The following is an 8912-nucleotide window of genomic DNA, read 5'->3' on the forward strand; positions in this document are numbered from 1 at the left end:
ATGGGGCTGCGGAACGGTCTAATCAAGCTCTGGAACAGTTCCTACATTGCTATGTCTCAGATCACCACAATAATTGGTCTGAACTGTTACCTTGGGCAGAGTTTGCTCGTAATAGTGCTATTAATGCTTCCTCCAAGTTATCCCCGTTCATGGCGAATTATGGGTTTTAACCATCCTTGTTGCCCGATTCATTCATGTCTCAGGCTTTGGAGGAGCATCTCCGGCAACTCCGTTCCACGTGGGTGCAGATTAAGGATTGCCTTCATCGTTCTATGCAGTGCCAAAAGTTCCAGGCTGATCGTAGGCGTCTCCCCGCACCTTCCTACCAAGTTGGTGAGAGAGTTTGGCTGTCCTCCCGCAACTTGAACCTTCGTGTGCCTTCCAATAAATTGGCTCCCCGTTATGTTGGTCCTTTTAGAATACTCCGACGGGTTAATCCTGTGGCTTACGCTCTTGACCTTCCTCCTGCTATGCGCATCTCCAATGTTTTTCATGTCTCCCTCTTGAAACCATTGGTTTGTAATCGGTTTACCACTGTGTTGCCTCGTCCCCATCCTATCCTTGTTGACAACCATGAGGAGTATGAGGTCAGCAGCATTATTGACTCTCGTATGTCCAGGGGCTGTGTACAGTATTTGGTTCACTGGAGGGGATACGGTCCGGAGGAGCGTTCTTGGGTTCCCTCCTCTGATGTTCATGCTCCTGCCCACCTCCGTGCCTTCCATGCCCGTTTCCCCAATAAGCCTTTTGTCCTCCCGCGGGTGAGGGGTCGTTGAGGGGAGGGTACTGTCAGGGTTTTTTCCCTGTTGTGTTTGCCATGTGCTGCTGGCAGCCATTTTACTCACCTCTCTTCCTGTCTTGGTGCATTGTGGGGGATGCTGCTCATTGCCTGCACTTTCTTTTATGGCCAGACTGTTGTGCATCATCCTTGTGAGACAGGATGCGGTCTCAGAATTGTGATGTCATCACTTATTATTTAAAGGGCCTCTGTTCAGTATGCTTTGCCCTTGCGTTGTCTCAGACCTGTTTGTAAGAGTTTTGTTTTGCCTGATGTTTTACCTGGCTGCCTGATGTCCTTCCTGGTTCCTGATCCCTGGCTTGTTCCTTACTCTGCTGTTTTCCTTGTTCCTGATTCCGGCTCGTCTGACTATTCGCTTTGGCTCCTGACTCGGCTCGTCTGACTACCAGCTCTGGTTTTGACTCCTGGCTTGTTATTTGACTTGTGGACTTTTTATTATTTTTTGCTATTAATAAAGGTGTGATTATTTTTGCACTTCTCGCCTCAATCTGATTCCTGGCACCCTGACATCTGCTGCACAAGTATCGATTAATAGAATCAGGCGGGCTCCGCGGCTCCGAGAGAGACAAAGGGCTCGTTTGGTTAGAGGTCCTCGTGTCTACAGGGTGAGACCCACCTTGGAAAACATGAGGGACTTCAAGGTTTATGACAAGTATAGGCTCAATCGCGAACAGCTCATTGGCCTTTACAATGTTCTTAGACCTCATCTGGAGCCACGTATACGAATAAGGACTGCTTTCCCTGGCATCACCAAGATGCTAAGTTGTATATACGTCCTGGCCTCCGGAAGTTTTCAATCTGGAGAGATGTACATGCATGTCCTGGCTCAGGGTACCTTCTCCGTGGTTTTTGATAACTTTCTGGACGCCATGGTACGCGTTAGTAAGCATTATATAGGATTCCCTGTGTGCTCCAGCCGATGACTTGTCCTTCAGAAATCTCAAACATTTTTCGTAGCCTCAACGTGCAGTATGTTTGTGACGCACGTATGCGGATTATGCACGTGTGTGCGAATTTCGGTGGGTCTTGTCATGATGCCAGCATCCTCACACAGTCGTCCCTGTGGCGGCAGTGTGAGGAAAGAGAGTTTCCACCTGGGTGGCTCGTTGGTGAGTATTTGTGCACAACATGGTTAATTAGTTAGACAATTGCCTCTGTAGTCTTAAAAAATAGTTGTGTTTGTGTAATGTGCAAAATGAGCAGCTCTAGGATGCAATGTAACCATTTAATTGTCTTTCAACAAATGTCTAGTTTTACCTCCAAACAGATATGTAGCATGTCTTAGCTTAAATGGGCAGATAGAGAATGCAATTTAACCATTTAATTGTCTTTCAACAAATGTCTAGTTTTAGCTCCAAACAGATATGTAGCATGTCTTAGCTTAAATGGGCAGATAGAGAATGCAATTTAACCATTTTTTTTAATTTTAGCAAAGGTCTAGTTTATGCGAAATACGCATATGTAGCATGTCTTAGCTTAAATGGCCAGATAGAGAATGCAATTTAACCATTTTCTTTATATTCTAGAAAATGTATGGTTTATGTGAAATACGCATATGTAGCATGTCTTAGCTTAAATGGGCAGATAGAGAATGCAATTTAACCATGTCATTATCTCTTTCCGCAAATGTCTAGTTTTAGTTCAAAACAGATATGTAGCATGTCTTAGCTTAAATGGGCAGATAGAGAATGCAATTTAACCATTTTGTTTTTATTCTAGAAAATGTATGGTTTATGCGAAATACGCATATGTAGCATGTCTTAGCTTAAATGGGCAGATAGAAAATGCAATTTAACCATTTAATTGTCTTTCAACAAATGTCTAGTTTTAGCTCCAAACAGATATGTAGCATGTCTTAGCTTAAATGGGAGATAGAGAATGCAATTTAACCATTTTGTTTTTATTTTAGCAAAGGTCTGTTTATGCAAAATACGCATATGTAGCATGAATGCAATAGAGAATGCAATTTAACCATTTTGTTTTTATTCTAGAAAATGTATGGTTTATGCGAAATACGCATATGTAGCATGTCTTAGCTTAAAGGGACAGTCTACACCAAAATTTTTCTTATTTAAAAAGATAGATAATCCCTTTATTACCCATTCCCCGTTTTTGCATAATCAACACAGTTATATTAATATACTTTTTATCTCTGTGATTACCTTGTATCTAAGCCTTTGCAGACAGCCTCCTTATCTAAGTGCCTTTGACAGACATGCAGTGTAGTCAATCAGTGAAGACTCCTAAATAACTTCACGGGAGTGAGCACAATGTTATCTATATGACAAATGTGAACTAGCACAGTCTAACTGTGAAAAACTTTCAAAATGCTCTGAGCTAAGAGGCTGTTTTCAACTGTTTAGAAATTAGTTTGAGCCTAGCTAGGTTTAGCTTATCAAAAATACCACCAAGGGAACAAAGCAAATTTGATGATAAAAGTAAATTGGAAAGTTGTTTAAAATTGCATGCCCTATCTGAATCATGAAAGTTTAGTTTTGACTTTGCTGTCCCTTTAAATGGGCAGATAGAGAATGCAATTTAAACATGTCATTATCTCTTTCCGCAAATGTCTAGTTTTAGTTCAAAACAGATATGTAGCATGTCTTAGCTTAAATGGTCAGATAGAGAATGTGATTTAAACAGATAAGTCTTTTTTAAGGAAAAAGTTTATTTTAGGGGATTTTCGTGTACACAAATGAAAAGTATTTTAATATACTAATTAAAAAAATATATATTAATATTTGTCATTTTGTTATGTTCATAATTTATAGGTGATTCTGGTGACATGATCCAGCCTTGGCTCATTACGCCTATACTTAACCCCACTGATGAGGCCCAGGAGCGCTACAATAGGGCACACAAGCGGACTAGGGCTGTAGTGGAGAGGATGTTTGGGCCCCTCAAAATGAGACTCAGATGCCTTGACAGGTCGGGAGGAGCCCTCCAATACAGCCCTAGTAAGGTGGCGAAGATTGTTATAGCCTGCAGGGTCCTGCATAATATTGCAGAGCGGGCTGGGATGCTGCAGGCTGTCCAGGCGCCCCAACGCTTCCTCAGAGATGAGGAAGACTAGCCTATTCTAGAGGGGCCATTCCGGGACGAGGGGCTCAATGTCAGAGCAAACATCATCAACCACCACTTCAGACGGTAAATAATAGAAGTTAGATAGGAGTATTGCCAATATATGTGAATTCTAGGGAAATGACAAGTAGAGAATTGTGCAAACATGTTAGGATTGTTCATCAAATGATTACATTTTTTAAATTTATTACTATAGGTGATGCTCTGGTCATTGGGTCCTGTAACGACTTTGCCACCTGTTTTTTAAAGACAACATCAGCTGGTAAGTATAAATAATGTATGGACTGTGGCTGGCAGGAATTTGGCACAAACAGACATCATATGGCATACATTTTACAAATTAGTATTTAGTTTACACATTACTTGAATTTTGGATACTCAGAAAGGGATCCTCTAGCAAGACTATGCTTCAAAGTCAGATTCAAAGTCACACATTAGAGGTTAGGTCTGCTCAATATATGACTCATCTTCACACTTGATTGATAGAACATAACACAAGATGCTACACATGCTTAGTAAGCTAGTGACAGAAATCGTTTCAGAAATGGGGGGTGGGAGAGGGGTGCAGAAATAATTCACACACTTGTATTAATTGTTTGATTCTCACTTTTTCTGCCATTTGGGAGATGACTTCATCTAAAGACTGAAAGTGAAGAATTCAAGACTGAAAGTGAAGAATTCAAGACTGAAAGTGAAGTATCCCAGACTGAAAGTGAAGAATCCAAGATTGAAAGTGAAGAATCCAAGATTGAAAGTGATGAATACCAATGTGATCATGTCTGGCATTGTCTTTCAAATGTGCTGACCTTGAAAACCATATAAAGACACGTTCACATGGTAAGTGGCAACAATTTGATGGATTAAGGCTGTGGATGCATCCTATTGGAGACACTTAGATATTTATTTTTTTAGATGGTATTTCCCAATCCACTCATTTGAAAATGATGAATAAGACACCTAATGAAGATAAACTGTTATTTTCAAGATAATTGACTTTCAAAGACCATGCATACAGGTTGGTTTGCACAATGCATGCTAGTTAAGAATCACAGGAGGAAGAATGTTAAGAATTAGGAATAGTTACATGTCCTATATTAGAATATTTTTATTTTACATACATTAACCCTACTTTGTGCTATAGAGGAATCACATTCTGACCAATCAGACAAAGGAATACATTTTATAGTTGATATAGAGGTATATTATTTGAAGGGACATGAAAACTTACATTTATGTTCAGCATACAATATAAATGTTTTTTTTAAATGTTATATGCATTATTTTGTCTAATTTAAAATGATGATATTTAAATGTAATATTGATTAGACAATATAATGGTATTTAAAATTAGGGATAGGTGTATATTTAATGTATGAACCTTTTTTTATTTTAAATATCAAGCAAAAAAAAATACATGTTAGAGCATAGATACAAGATGATTTTAAATTTATTTGATTTACTGAATATTTTAAGACATGTTTTCATGAAATAACTGTTTATAATATGTTTCTTTCTTTTTCAGAGTTTCATCTGTGATGAATTACCATTTTCTTTTTTTTTTATCTTTAATTTATTTTCTTGTCAATAAATATTTTTTCATACTATATCTTTCTTTTTTATTTAAAAAACATCTTTTTTAAAAAACAGATAATAATAAATATATCCATCTAATCTGACAAGTAAAAAAACAATTTACTCCCATGACTGTTAGTTGTCTATTTGACAAGCACATGCCTGATATAATTAATAATATAAAAACAGCTTATTCAGATAATGTTAGTCAAGTATCTTTTATAAATTAATTTGGAGTTAAATCCATCGATGCTTTTATTGTGTAATTTATAGATGTTAAAATTAGAAAATGTTTATGACGAGGATATGTAGTCTAAATTAGACAGAACAACTTTGTTCTTTTCACTTTTAAGAAAGGAAAGTGGTTAACTTACATTAAAGTGACAGTGTAGTTGAATGTTAGATTTTTTTTATAATATCTTGTAGCTTCCTTAGGTATCCAAAAACATTATTATAATAAATATAGTTTTAAATTTATTTTATATGTTTTAAATTGTTTGTAAATGTAAAGTCAGTTAATTTCATATTTAGACCAAGCTAGTTATTGTATGCCATATTGATTACTTTTCTGTTCTAGTGGAGTCATTTGAAGGGTCATTTAACTATAGCTAGCTCGTAATATAATTATTCATCTTACCTCTTGGATAGATCACATATCTATATGTATTTTCATTCCCCTTTAGTTTCTTTCTACAATGTTAACTCCACATATTCCTAATGGTTTGGTCCTCAAAGGGACATTCCAAAAATATATCATTTAGTGAATTATAGAAAATACAAATTTAATTGAAACAACATTTAAATGTACTATTATTATCTAATTATATTCAGTCTGTAAATATCCTTTGTTAAATAAATATCAATGCACATGGCTTAGATAATGACATAAGGCATCTATGTGCAACCAACAATCAGCATCAAAAGAGTCTATCTAGCTATGCTTTTCAGCCAAGAATATAAATTTAAAAAAGCTAATGAGAGAATAAAACAAAATATGATGTTGTTTTAATATTCTATTATCCCTCGAAATCAGTAAAGAACATATAGCTTTATGTCCCTTTAAGGTGAAGATGGCTAAATACAGCCATTAGAAGATATTTCATTCACAGTGGGGCAAACAATCCATAAGGTAATATAAATATGCTTTAGTCACATGTTATACTAAGTTTGAGAAAGGTAGGTGCATAGGTTTATGATCATCAAAGCATTATTTGGAAATATATACTTAAAGGGACATGAAACCCAAATCTTTTCTTTTGTGATTTAAAAAGAGTATGCCATTTAAAAAAAAAATCATTTACTTCTATTATCTCATTATCTTAATTCTCTTGACATACTTTTCTTGAAAAGCATATCTAGATAGGCTCAGTAGTTGCTGATTGGTTGCTGCACATAGATGCCTTGTGTGATTGGCTCCCCCATGTGCATTGCTATTTCTTCAATAAAGGATATCTAAAGAATGACGTGAAATAGATAATAGAAGTCAATTTGAATGTTGTTTAAAATTGTATTCTCTACTTGAATCATGAAAGAAAATATTTGGGGTTAGTGTCCCTTTAATTGTGGCTGGCCAACAATACATATTTACAATGTTTACACAGATTTATTTAGAGCAAGATTGCATATCAGCTCATGAAAGGGACGGAAAATTAAAAAGCGTTTCTTTCTGGAATATGAAATAAAATATAATTTTAAACATTAACATTTAATTCTATCATCTATTTTAAATAATTATTTTGTAGTTATTTGCTTTCCAACCATATCTAGATATGCTCAGTAGATGAAGATTGGTGGATGCACAGAGATGCCTTGTGTGATTGGCTTAACCATGTGTATTGCAATTTCTTCTGTTAAGGATATCTAAATAAAAAGATAAATTGAGTTACATTTTAAAGTCTAAACATTTATTCTCTCTCCGGATCATTTTTTGAAAATATTTTGTTGTAATGTCTCTTTAAAAATAAAGACGCCATTGCGCAATAACATATATGAGCAGTTCAGACAAATACAAGCTTGAGGTTTATTTACTAATAATAAACAAACGTGTATTTTAAAAATTATAAACAGATTATCCAAGTTACGGACATTAGAACCAGAAATTATGCATTTCAGAAATCTCGCGTGGGAAACGTATCTTGCAACACGAGATTCGCATCTTTAAACATTCTAGTCTAATGTCATGCAATAGCACACAATCGATCTGCATTATAAATACATTTAATAGAGCAATGTCAATACTTCACAATAAGTCACAAAATTGATTTAATGAACAATAAATACATACAATGTAAAATTTGTATTACTAAAACGTATTTGTATTAAAGAAACAGAACGATATTAAACATAGAAATGTCTACAACATTTAATAATGTGACAGTAATAGATTTTTTTGATAATTGAAACATTAATATTTAATGGATCACGTATATTAAATCTGCGTCACACATATCCGCATAACAGCCCCATGAGTTACAAATAAGTCTACATGAAAAATGTAGTAACAGCACCCCCAGGAGGTATGTGTATGGAAGTTACTAAGATATGAAACATTAACGAACCGCCAATCAGAGTTCATCACTCAAACACAACTTGAGTCAGGATGGTCTCACAGACTTGATAACAATATTTATATATTTTATCCAATCAGATGTACAGATACCATGTCCCATGGTACATCTCATGTTTACTTCACCATATAAAAGTCCATTACACGTTGCCATCTTTGTCAGTTCTCTAATGCCTGCTGGCAGTTTGTATTATATATATACAGTATATATTTTGTGTTGGACTAGCAGGCATGACACCTCCCAGGTTCACCAAGCTGGAGAGTGCTGCACTGGTCACCGCCGTCCAGGACTTTTATCCGCAGCTGTTTGGGAACAAGAGAAAGTCGACAGATGCGAAGATTAAGAAGGCCCTCTGGGCGTCTATCACCAATGATGTTAAATTGGTGTTAGGCGTCCAGAGGAGCCAAGATCAGATCATGCGGAGGTTCGGAGATATGAGGTTGCGACTGCACAAAAAATTCGACCTCATAAGGGAGTGGGTACAAGCCCGTCGGAGGGATGGTCGAAAAATTAAACCCCCATGGAAACTCTACCTATTCCCTTATGAGGTGACTTTATGCGAGCTCCTCAATCTCCGGGCCCCCCGCAGATTTCGATCCTCTCCATCCTCGGCCTCCTCTTCTTCCCTCCCAGCTGCTGGATCACAAAGTCCGGACACGGGGGCCAGTGCAGCTGCTTCTCCGTCCGGTGGCCTGGGAGGAGCGGAAGGAGAATCTGAACCAGGTAACTATCCAACTTCATATAATATATTAATATTTGATTAGACTTTTAAGAAATGTGTATATGGTAATATATTCAACCTATATAGATCTCACAACATACGCTACATATGATGTTCAGATATCTGATTTTAGATTCGTCACACATGAAATTGGAGTGATGTTTCTGGCGCT

Source organism: Bombina bombina, chromosome 4, assembly GCF_027579735.1.
Source record: "Bombina bombina isolate aBomBom1 chromosome 4, aBomBom1.pri, whole genome shotgun sequence".
NCBI lineage: Eukaryota > Metazoa > Chordata > Amphibia > Anura > Bombinatoridae > Bombina > Bombina bombina.